The sequence below is a fragment of the Lontra canadensis genome, unplaced genomic scaffold (genome assembly GCF_010015895.1).
Source record: "Lontra canadensis isolate GAN:19392208 unplaced genomic scaffold, GSC_riverotter_1.0 scaffold1, whole genome shotgun sequence".
Classification (NCBI taxonomy): domain Eukaryota; kingdom Metazoa; phylum Chordata; class Mammalia; order Carnivora; family Mustelidae; genus Lontra; species Lontra canadensis.
Window position 1 is genome coordinate 118,028,046 of NW_022630995.1, and position 12,861 is coordinate 118,040,906.

Genomic DNA, 12,861 nt, shown 5'->3' on the forward strand with positions numbered 1-12,861 from the left:
AGAAAATTTTGACTTTTTTAATGCAAAGAATATCTATTGCTCACAACAGATGTGTGTGTGTTTGAGATTTTATTTATTTATTTGACAGACAACAAGAGAGGGAACACAAGGGGAGTGGGAGAGAGAGAAGCAGGCTTCCCATTGAGCAGGAAGCCTGATGCAGGGGCTTGATCCCGGGACCCTGGGACCATGACCTGAGCCAAATCAGATGATTAACGACTGAGCCACCCAGGCACCCCCATGTCAGATGTGTTTTATTAAGTAGACCCATGTAATTGCTTAGATAGTAGCTGCATTGCTGTTTTTAGTGACTGAGCTATATACAACATATATTTTCACATTCTTAATTCTTCCAAAGAAGAAAAGGAAAAAAAGAAAAAAGCATAAGTGCCAAAGCTCTCCTCTTTTTTGCTATAGAAGAATTTTGGGGGAACTTTGTAAAGATTTGGAAGAGGTTAAGTAGCTGGCTTTCACTATAACTTAGAAACTGCCAGGAAGGTGTTATTCTCAACAATGTCCTTCTGTTGGTAGCAGGCCACCTGGCACTGGTTGGGGTGGAAAGGCTGGACCCTGAACTCTGGAAGTTTGGTTCTCTTTTTTTCCCACCTGTGATCATTTGTTTTGTTTCTTAAATTCCACAGATGAGTGAAATCATACGGTATTTGTCTTTTTTGGACTTATTTCACTTAGCATAATACTCTCTAGCTCCATCCATGTTATTGCAAATGGCAAGATTCCATTCTTTTTTTTTTTTTTTTTTGGCTGAATAATATTCCAGTGTGTTTGTGTATAGATATAAACACATACCGCATCTTTATCCATTCTTTAGTTGATGGACATTTGGGTTGTTTCCATAATTTGGCTATTGTGAATCATGCTACTATTAACCTCAGGGTGCATGTAATTCCTTTGAATTAGTATTTTTATACTCTTTGGGTAAGTACCTAGTAGTGCAATTGCAGTCTTTTCAACAAATCATGTTGGGAAAACTGGACAGGCTCATGCAAAAGAATGAAATTGCAACACCTTTTTTTTTTTTTTTTAAAGATTTTATTTATGTATTTGACAGAGAGGCAGGCAGAGAGAGAGGGGGAAGCAGGCTCCCCGCTGAGCAGAGAGCCCGATGCGGGGCTCGATCCCAGGACCCTGGGATCATGACCTGAGCTGAAGGCAGAGGCTTTAACCCACTGAGCCACCCAGGTGCCCCACTGCACTACCTTTTTATACCAGACAGAAAAATGAATTCAAAATGGATTAAAGACCTAAATGAAGACAGGAAACCATTAAAATCCTAGAGGAGAACAGAGGCAGTAACCTCTTTGACATCGGATGTAGCAACTTCTTACTAGATATATCTCCTGGGGCAAGGGAAACCAAAGCAAAAATAAACTATTGGTACTTCACCAAAATATAAAGCTTCTGCACAACTAAGGAAACAATCTGCAAAACTAAAAGGCAGCCTACAGAATGGGAGACGGTATTTGCAAATGACATATCTGATAAAGGGCTAGTATACAAAATATATAAAGAACTTATACAACTCAACACCCCCCCCCAATACATATGTTTTTAATTGTTGAAAGAAAAGAATGCAGAAACTGGGACCTACTAAGAGTTTTGTGATACAGTTATCTAGGCTAAAGGAAAAAGTCAACACAGACTGGGCAAAATAATAAGAAACTTATTTCAAAATGGAGAATTCCAGAAGTAATATGGATGTCAGGCAGTTTGATCAAGACACTGATTCATAAAATTATTTTGGTTCTACCCTACTCTGTATGTTTGTTTCTTCCACGGACTGCTTTCTTCATGATAATAAAGTGGCAATTATTGTATCTACATATCACATACTTTTGCAGGAATAGAGATTATCTGTATACCAGAATATCCAGCATAAGGCCTGAGATTTTTTTCTGATTGTATTAGCCTAGAACATATGCTCACGAATGAACTGACAATTGTGCATAGAGGGTGGAATGCAAAGATTAGTTCAGGTTAGGTTATATACTCCATTCCTGGGTCTAGTGGTCAAGCCAGCTTTTCTAGAACCACATGGGTACAACGTTATCGATATGGGGTGGAATGGTTGTTAGAATGATAACCAGACTGTCCATTACATTCACAAACACTCTTTTTTAGTGGACCTGAATCAAAATGTAAAAGAAAAAAAAAAGATTTCTTGTAAATAAATCATGTTCACCATGCCTAAAATTATGGCCAGATTTTCTTAAAATTAGAAAAAAAAATATAACTAATTGCAATTATCCCTTACCCCATTCTTTAGAAAAGCCACACAAATGGGTTTAGTGTCATCATTTATTTATTAATTCTTTTACAAATTTAATAAAAATTGAGAGTCTATTATGTGCTAGGACCTTGGCTGGAATTCAGAGATTACAGACCTCCCTATCTAATAAGGGGCAGACAGGCAATTATAATTCAATATGGTAAATGTAATTGAACAGCAAAATAAAGTGGTTAGCATTATGGACTCTGCTGGCAGACTGACTGAGCTTAAGTCTGCGCATTGCCTTTAACCTGGTGGATGGCATTTGTAGACCAAATCTGTGAATGTATCCCCTCTGCACTCACCATTTTCTTTTCTGTGACTACAGGGATGTCTACCTCCTTCCATCCTCCATATGTACTCTTGATCTTATTTTCCTGCCCATCTTGTCAGGAACATTTATTTTCTATACTTCAGTTTCCTTTCAACAAGGTAAGGATAATAATATTGCTTTTCATATAGGGATGTCCCAAGTGTTAAGCATAATATTGCCTATAAGGGGTTTAATATAAATCCTGGAAAATAAGGAATGCTAAACAAATATTAACTATTAACTATTTATGGTGGAGCTATGTTTGGTGAAAGTGTTGAGATCTGGAATCTAACGAGGCTTTTATTCCTACTTCACCTGATTAATTCACACTCGTATTTGAAAATTTATCTCAGACTCATGTCCTATTCTGGGTTGGGGCAAATAATCTTCCAGTGTACTCCAGTAGTTCCCTGGGGGATAGCATCGTTATACAGAGTACTTAATCAATGTAGGTTGTATCTTCTTGCTTACTTCTCTGTTTTTCTGAGTATATTGTAAGCTAGTGGTTCTAAGACTGAACTTGTAGCAGAATGGCTGGACTTAATCTCGGAGTTTCTGATTCAGTAGGTCTGGAATGAGGCGTGAGAGCTTGTGATTCTTACCCATTCTAGGTGAAGCTGAGGCTGTTGATTCAGAGACCACACTTTGAGAACTACTGCTATAAACTTCTGGAGTGCTTACTCAACCAGACTCACAGTGAAAGGCTCTGTTTGCCTCTTTGTTGCTAGCACAGTCATGTTCCATATACAATTCTTCCCCTTCCCCTTATTTTTCTGAAACGTCCAGTGCTCATACATTCTCCTGCTCTTCTTAGAGGATGGTCTAATATTAATCATGTGCATCTTTGTGAAATTATATCAGGCAATGCTGCCAGAAAGGAAACCCATCTTCCATGTTCTCCAGCTTAGAAAAAGAAAATCCTTTTGAGCATCTTCTGGTTTCTTTATTTGCCTAAGTTCTTTCTAGTCTTAGGCACTGATTATTCTCCTCAGGAGATTGAAGGTTTGCTTTTTCACCTCACTATTTCTTCTATTTTGTCAGTTATCAAGGACTACATAGATGTAAGTTATTGGGCTGGTTGAAAGAAAAAGATGATGATAAATGCTAGCATTTGTTATTCCAGGCACCAGGGTAAGAGAATTAACTAATTGAATTCTCACAACACACCTATGAAGAGTTTCTATTATTTGCTTGTTACAGATGAGGAAACAGACACTTGCCTCAAGTCACACAAACGATAAACCAGTACTCTACCAACTAAGGATGTGTTACTAGAACTACGTTAAAGAGCTTGATCAGGTCTGGAACAACCCATATATGTCCACATATTCTGTGGCTCTAAATGATGTTAGGATGGTAAATATCTATATTTAAAAACTTATTTTTAATTTGATGAAATAGTTGTATATAAGTTTGCTATATTGAATACTGAACAAAATTATATGTGGGCCATGTAAATATGCAAATTTACATTTGGTTTCTTTAAAGCTATGAATTCTGAGAGTCTGAATTCTCAAAACCAAATTATGTTGGCACCTCTTTGGACTAAATTTAAATGTTTAAAAGAATAAAATATAAATATTTAAAAGAACATAGCTAAGTTTCCCTTTCACTGCTATTTGAAGTGTATAGCCAATTATTACATATCACTCTACCATTATGTCATATCAAACAGTCAATTTTCATCTTAACATCACAAAATAAGTCTGTATTTTTATAAAGATTATATGAAATATGAGAAATGGTATTACCCATTATGATTATTGAACATAATTGGTGAGTCCAGACCCAGAAACCAGGAATATTGGGCAGATTGGTTCAGATTGGTTGACCAGTCAGATTGGCTTAGAGAGAACAACCCAATCAGAATATGGAGCTCAGTGTCTGGACCCCATGGTAGCAGGTAATAAGAATCAGATAGCTGTCACTACTGTTGACATTTATTGAGTGCTCACCATGTGCTAGGCACTTTCTAAGACTTTAAAATACTAAATCATTCAATTCTCATATGAATTAGGTCTAGTATTATCCCTATTTTACAGATGAAGAGACTGAAGCTTGAAATGTTCAATGATTTGTTTAGGGTCACATAGTAACTGAAGACCCTGGCAGTTGACTCCAGGTAGTTTGGCTTCAGAATGAGCATGTAGAAGGTTTATAATGAAGTAGTATGTAGCTGGTACAACATGCAGTGAACCCTAAAATTGGTAAGGTGTGGAAAAAATCCAGGTGGACCTTGGAGAAGGTAGGTTTTAAGTTGAAGTATAGAAACAGGGTCTAGTTTTGGGGAGTATGACAAAGGTAAGCCAAAGTCCCAGACATAGGCTTCCTATGATTTCTAATTCCCCATGTTCTTTTGGTGGGTGCTGCCCTGGGGAGTAACTGTGCAGATTTTTTCTGTATTGAATGACTTTAATTACATAGTGGCAATAACATCCATTATATGGAGTGTTGTTCACTTCCAATGGAGAGATGTTAAAAGCTTTGCTTAAAAGCAGTAGCCAGTTCTCCATTGCTCTGAGAAGATTCTTGATTTTGAATTATACCAGGGAGTTATCAAAATAAATTTAAAAATTTGCTAAGACAAAACAACAATAGATAAGACAATATTAGGGCCAGAAAGACACATAGGGATTCAGTACTCAGGTCAACTTTGCATATAGGTATTTTCTGCAAATTATAAAAAGGTATCCCTTCTTCCCAGCAGTTAGCATGATAAGGGGACTGGACTATAGGAGGGATTTTAACATCAGGCTTATAGGGTCCTTTAGCTAACTTTGCATTAAAAATCGTTTCATTCTAGAGATATAATATAATCCCTATCAAAATTACAATGACCTTTTTCACAAAAATACAAAAAACAACCCTAAAATTTGTACAGAGTCATAAAAGACCCCAAATAGCCAAAGCAATCCTGAGAAAGAACAAAACTAGAGGCATCACATTTCTTGGTTTCAAACTATACAGCACAGCTATTATAATCAAAACAGTATGGTCCTGGCATTAAAATAGACACACTGGTCAATGAACAGAGTCAGGAGCATAGAAATAAACCTTAGCATATACATACATATAACACTTGATATGGAAGCTAAGAATACACAATGGAGAAAGGACAGTCTTTTTAATAAAAGGGGTTGGGAAAACTGGATGACCACATGTGGAAGAATGAGATTGGATACTTATCTTATACCACTCAGAAAAATAAACTTGAAATGAACTAAAAAGTTAAACATAAGATCCGATATTTTAAAACTCCTAGAAAAAAACATAGGGAAAAATCTTCTTGATATTGGTCTTGGCAATAATTTTTTGGATAGACATCAAAAGCACAAAGAACAGAAACAAAAATAAACAAGTTGTACTACATCAAACTAAAAAGCTTCTGCACAGCAAAAGAAACAATCAACAAAATGAAAAGTCAACATATGGAATGGAAGAAAGATATGTGCAAGTCATATATATGATAAGGGGTTAATATTCAAAATATATTAAGAACTTGTATAACTCAATAGCAAAACAACCAAAGAACCTAATAAAAAAATGAGCAGAGGAACTGAATAGTTTTCCAAAGAAGATATACAAATGACCAAGAGGCACATGGAAAAGTTCTGGACATCAATAATCATCAGAGAAATGCAAGTCAAAACCACAAATAGATCACCACACACGATAAAATATCTAAGAGATCGCAAGTGTTGATGAAGGTTTGGAAAAAAGGGAGCTCTTGAGCACTGTTGTTAAGAATGTAAATTGGTATAGTTACCATGGGAAATAGTATGGAGAGTCCTCAAAAAATTAAAAATAGAACTACCATAGGGTCCAGCAATTCTACTTCTGGGTATATATCCAAAGGAATTGAAATCAGGATCTTGTAGAGATATCACTACACCTATGTTCACTGTAGCATTATTCACAATAGCCAAGATATGGAAACAAGTGCTTGTCAATGAATTGATGGATAAACCAATGTCTAATATGTGTATAAATCACATATATATATGTATTACATATATAAGTGTACACACACACACATACATACAATGGAATGCAATTCAGCCATGAGAAAGAAGGAAATTCTGCCATTTGTGACAACTTGGATGAAACTTGAGTGTATTATACTAAGTGAAATAAGTGCCACAGAGAAAGATAAATACTGTGTTATCATTTATATGTGGAATTTAAAAAAGCCAAACTCAGAGAAACAAAGAGTTGAATGGTAGGTACCAGAGGTTGACAGTGGGTGAAATAGGGAGGTATTGATCAAAGGGTACAAACTTCTAGCTATAGGACAAATAAACTCTGGGGACATAATGTACAACATGGTGATTATAGATAATACTGAATTATATACCTTAATGTTGTGAAGACAGTAAATTTTAGATGCTCTCATCACAAAAAAGAAATAGTAATTATGTGATGGGATGAAAGTGTTGGCTAATGTTATGGTGGAAATCATTTTGTAATTTATAAATGCATCAAACCAACATGTTGTATGCCGTAAACTTACACAATGTCATATGTCAATTATATCTCAATAAAGCTGGAAAGGAGGTGCCTGGCTGCCTCAGTCAGTAGAGCATACAACTTTTGATCTCAGGGTCATGAGTTTAAGCCTCATGTTAGGCATAGAGCTTACTTAAAATAGATAAATAAATAAAGCTGGAAAGGAAAAACAAAGAGCAAACAACACCGACAGACTAAAAATTCCTTCTTGCCAATTTCTCTTAGTAAGAGAAGTCTGCTTATTATTTCCAGCCAAATCAGGAAGAAAAAAAAAAGATGCTAAACTGCCTAGCTCAAATTTCCACAGTATTTCTTCTGACTCCTCATGGCTTTCCTAGGCCCTTGGCAATGGAGGAATAGAAAGAAAAACTCCTTTTTGACTGCATAACTAGCACTTAGCCTGGCAGCTGGTTCCTAAATTCCTGCAAGTTCTTTCAGTATGGGGTATCTGCTAGATCCTTGCTTCTACACTTAATGGATTCCCTTATCAACCAGCTCTAAGTGATAGATGACAGAGTAAATAGTTAGACTGGATCTTTTAAAAATGATTTAATAAGGCGACTGTTACTTTATAAACCCAAACCATTAAATATGGCCTGACAACTACACATGTCCTTATGGGCACAAGAGTAGCTACCTTCTACTGAATGCTGCAGGTCACATGCTATAAAGTACTTTATACAAAACAAAAGTAAGTGAAAATTGGATACATGCCAGAATCATACCAAGCTCTTGTGTACGATTTTCTTGTTTGATCCAAATAAACCATTCTCAGAAGCAGGTCATAACACTATCTTTATTTTCTTATTCAAGGTTATAGAGTTTGGAAGTATATCCATGGGGATTTGAACCCAGGAAGCCTATCTCCAGAGCAAGAGCCCTTGACCACTGCACTACTCTTATTGTATGGCTTTGAAACCAGGGCTTTAAATATCTGGTGCATATGTTGACCTGCAAGATTCCTTCCAGTGCTGTGTATAGATTTGTCCTTTTCTGCTTTTAGCTTATCTTTCTCTGAAATGTTTTTGGTTCTTTTCTTTTTAAATGGAGCTTAAAAAATGACAGGATCAAACTGCCGGAACTCAACTTTAAAATTGAATTTAAAGAGATCATAATAAGAGTTTTAAACAGTGATAAAATGCTTTTTGCGTAGTATATAAAAGAAAGCATCACACCTAATGGATGATATAGAAGTACATGAAACAGCACGCATTGGTGAATGCATTATTGTAAAAAATGCCAATGAATCAAGAATCAAGAGTAATGAAAGGATGGAATTCAAGAAAACAGCCATAGACTCTGTGCATTCAGCCTTAGGGTGCAATTTTGTCGCAGGAATAGTTAATTGCAAGAGGCATTTTGAGAGCATTCATTGATTGCCTTACTTTTCGGCCTTGACTGTTGCACCACTTTCTTCTCTACCAGTCAGATAGTATAGTTGTTAAGTACACCCTGAGTGAAGATCATTTCATGAGAATGGAACACAGTATTGTTCAGACTTTGGAAAAGGATTCCTAAAACTTGACTGAGAAATTAAGGAAGACATAAGAAATAGACAATGTGCTCTGCAGCAAAGGAAACAGTCAATAAAACAAAGAGGCAACCCAGGGAATGGGAGAAGATCTTCGCAAATGACACTACAAACAAAGGGCTGATATCCAAGATCTATAAAGAACTCCTCAAACTCAACACACATATAACAGATAATCATGTCAAAAAATGGGCAGAAGACATGAACACTTTTCCAAAGAAGATATACAAATGGTTAACAGATACATGAAAAAATGTTCATCATCATTAGCCATCAGGGAGATTCAAATCAAAACCACATTGATATACCACCTTATACCAGTCAGAATGGCCAAAATCAACAAGACAGTAAACAACAAGTGTTGGCAAGGATGTGGAGAAAGGGGAACCCTCTTACACTGTTAGTGGGAATGCAAGTTAGTGCAGCCACTTTGGAAAAAGGTGTGAAGATTCCTTAAGAAATTAAAAACAGGGCCACCTTATGACCCTATAATTGCACTACTGGGTATTTACCCCAAAGTTACAGATGTAGTGAAAAGAAGGGCCATCTGTACCCTAATGTTCATAGCAGCAATGGCCACAGTTGCCAAATTGTGGAAAGAGCCAAGATGCCCTTCAAAAGATGAAAGGATAAAGAAGATATGGTCCATATATACAATGGAGTATTATGCCTCCATCAGAAAGGATGAATACCCAACTTTTGTGTCAACATGAATGGGACTGGAGGAGATTATGCTGAGTGAAATAAGTCAAGCAGAGAGAGTCAATTATATGGTTTCACTTACTTGTGGAGCATAAGGAATTACATGGAGGACTTTGGGAGATGGAGAGGAGAAGTGAGTTGGGAGAAATCGGAGGGGGAGATGAAACATAAGGGACTGTGGACTCTTAAGAAACAAACTGAAGGTTTTGGAGGGGAAGTGGGGTGGGGGGTTGGGTGAGCCTGGTGGTGGGTATTAAGGAGGGCACGTATTGCATGGAGCACTGGGTGTGGTGCATAAACAATGAATTTTGGAACACTAAAAAAAAATTAAATTAAAAAGAAAGATAATGTGCTCTGATTTAGGGACTTGGCAACAGCAGATTACAACTGAGAATTACAAGTCTGGACCTGACATCATGACAACATGATTATTACCTTGGTCTTTGGTATTAGACATGTCATAAGGATTCTTTTTACTTTGGGAGGATAAGCAGACACAAAGAAGGGGCTCAGAAAGGGGAAAAGAAAGTGCTTACTCAAGTTACGTCTAAAAAAGTTAGGCACAGACTGGGTGTTATAACTAATCATGCCATATCATACAGTACCAAGAATCCATATAAAGCCATCAGTATTTCTTGTTTCTGAATTATCAGGAAAAAAGTTGACTTAGTTCCTGCTGTTCTTCCTCTGATTCAATATTTATCACTTGACACCATATTTAACTGCTGCCTTCGTTGTATCATCAGTTCCATAAGATCTCATGAGAGGTGTCAGCTATGAGAATGTACCTTTGCACACTTCAAACTGCAGGGGATAATTGACCAAGTGCTCTGGCCACTTGCTCTGAAATCCACTGTTGCGTCTGAGCCCAGGTCCTGTTTCCATGACTGCCTCCAGTCCATGACCAGCTGGCAGAGATACGAAGGCAGGCCAGTTCCTGGGAGACTTGGGCCAACTTTGGATTCAAGTTCTCCCCAGTGGCCTTCCTAAACATTCTAGACTGCACTGCAATTTATAATGCTCCCCCCACAACTTTCTCCCCTCTCTTTTATTCCCACTCAGAAATTTCTGTTAATGAAATCCTTGAACTTTTTATCCCATTTTAGCATCTACTTCTCAGAAAATCTGGACTAACATACTATGGTATAGAGGATTTTCCCTCTCACAATCCCAAATGTTTTGCTTACAGGTTTGATGGCTTCTTTGAAAATAATCTGGCTGATGAGTTTGTTTATATTTTCTGTACAGACTGGACATATTTTAAAACAGTATTATAAGTTGACCAAATAAGTGCTGCTGCCCTGTGAATTTGCATGAATTAAAATTGTGAATTCCAGAGACAGTGATGGTAACTCATATGATGCTATGTTTGCCCATACAGGTGGCTTTAGACATGGTTGGATCAAAGGACTCAAACTTTGTGATTAGAATACCATCTTGGGGCGCCTGGGTGGCTTAGTGGGTTAAGCCTCTGCCTTCGGCTCAAGTCATGATCTCAGAGTCCTGGGATCGAGCCCCGCATAGTGTTCTCTGCTCAGCGGGGAGCCTGTTTCCCCCTCCCTCTCTCTGCCTGCCTCTCTGCCTACTTGTAATCTCTGTCAAAAAAAAAAAAAAAAAAAAGAAAGAAGGAAGGAAAGAAAGAAAGAAAGAAAGAAAGAAAGAGAAAGAAAGAAAGAAAGAAAATACCATCTCAATTCTGCTTTCCTCTGCACTGGTTTTGTTTTCTTCTAGAGCATACTCTCCCTGAAGTGAAAACAATTTCTTCTTAGCAGTTTTAGACTTAGATCATCTCACTGTGAATAATTTCAGTGAAATCAGAATACCAGATTCCCTATGCTCCAGTAAATCTCAGGTATAACTTTCCTTGTTCCAGAATATGTCATGTGCCCATATCGAACTAATGAGTATGGCCAGGGGCATGGGGTGCTTTTTACCCATGTCTGAGTTGTGCTTTCACCTCTGGAGCTGCACAGTGAGCGAGGAGGAGGGAGAGTTTTTCAAAAGAAAGTTTTAAGACACTCAAAACAGTAGCAGCTGTCCAATACTGAGGTTATGAACCCAATACAAATTTCAGTACTGCTCTCTTTGGGCAGATAATATGTACTAATACTTGTAAAATGACCTGTAAATACTGCTATAAATAATCTATTTTCACTTTTACAACATCCTGTGAGTATTTTATAGATGGGAAAATGAAAATTTAGATATTAAGGGATTTGTTCAGGGTCATACTGGTCAGTAATAAAATATATATATATTTATACTCCCCTTTCAAGACATAGAATAAAATAGAAAAATTGAAGTGAGACAGAAATATGTTAGACTAAAAGGTACAGAGTAGAACATGGAGAATATTGTGCTCTATGTAATGAATTTGGGTCACATATTTAGGTGTAATTTTCTAGGTAGACAAAGGAAAATGAGAAACATAATAAGAAAAAGGCATACCAGCTCACAATGGGTGTAAAGCTTTTTCTAGCTATAAGATACAAAAAATATTGATTATGTGGCACTTTATATAGGATGCTCTAGCAAGTAACAATCTCAACATCTCTCTAGCTATGACAGATTTTTTTTTAGCTATTACAATTTTTATTTTTTAATTTTTTTTCTCCCCTAGCTTTTTTTTTTTTTAATTTTTATTTATTTATTTGACAGAGAGAGAGATCACAAGTAGGCAGAGGCAGGCAGAGAGAGAGGGGGCAAGCAGGCTCTCCACTGAGCATAGATCTTGATGTGGGGCTCGATTCCAGGACCTGAGATCATGACTTGAGCTGAAGGCAGAGGCTTAACCCACTGAGCCATCCAGGCACCCCCTATTACAATTTTTAATAACATTTCTTATATTATCTATCACTGGAAGCCAAGAGTCTGAATCCAAAGTATCAATCAGTAAAAGCTAGTCCTAGTGGAGGACAGGATAATGTATACCTATATACCTGTATACCACATTATGTATTCACATACATAAAGATACAAATCATATCACAAATTACATTTTTGTTGTAATATATAGGATGCTAATGATAACCTCTTTGTTCATGACAGAGTTTGGGTTTTTTTTTTTTTTTTAAGATTTTATTTATTTATTTGACAGACCGAGATCACAAGTAGGCAGAAAGGCAGGTGGAGAGAGAGGGGAAAGCAGGCTCCCTGCTGAGCAGCAGGGCTCGATCCCAGGACTCTAAGATCATGACCTGAGCTGAAGGCAGAGGCTTAACCCACTGAGCCAGCCAGGCGCCCCTGGTATTTGTTTTTGACTCAAAAATTAGCAACTTTCCTGTAGTAATTTGCTTTAAACATTTTTAATACTGTTAAAGGAATAGAAGCAAATCAGAAATTAAATTCCATTAATAAAGCATGTAGTCAGATATAATAGGTCCATTAACTTGTAATTCTCTAAATTATAATTTACTGAGAAAATTGACCTAGTGACCCACATTTGATTTTGCAATCAATGTTTACTGTCCATGCATATGTAAGCATATAATAAAATCTTCTTATGTTTATTGGATCTGATGT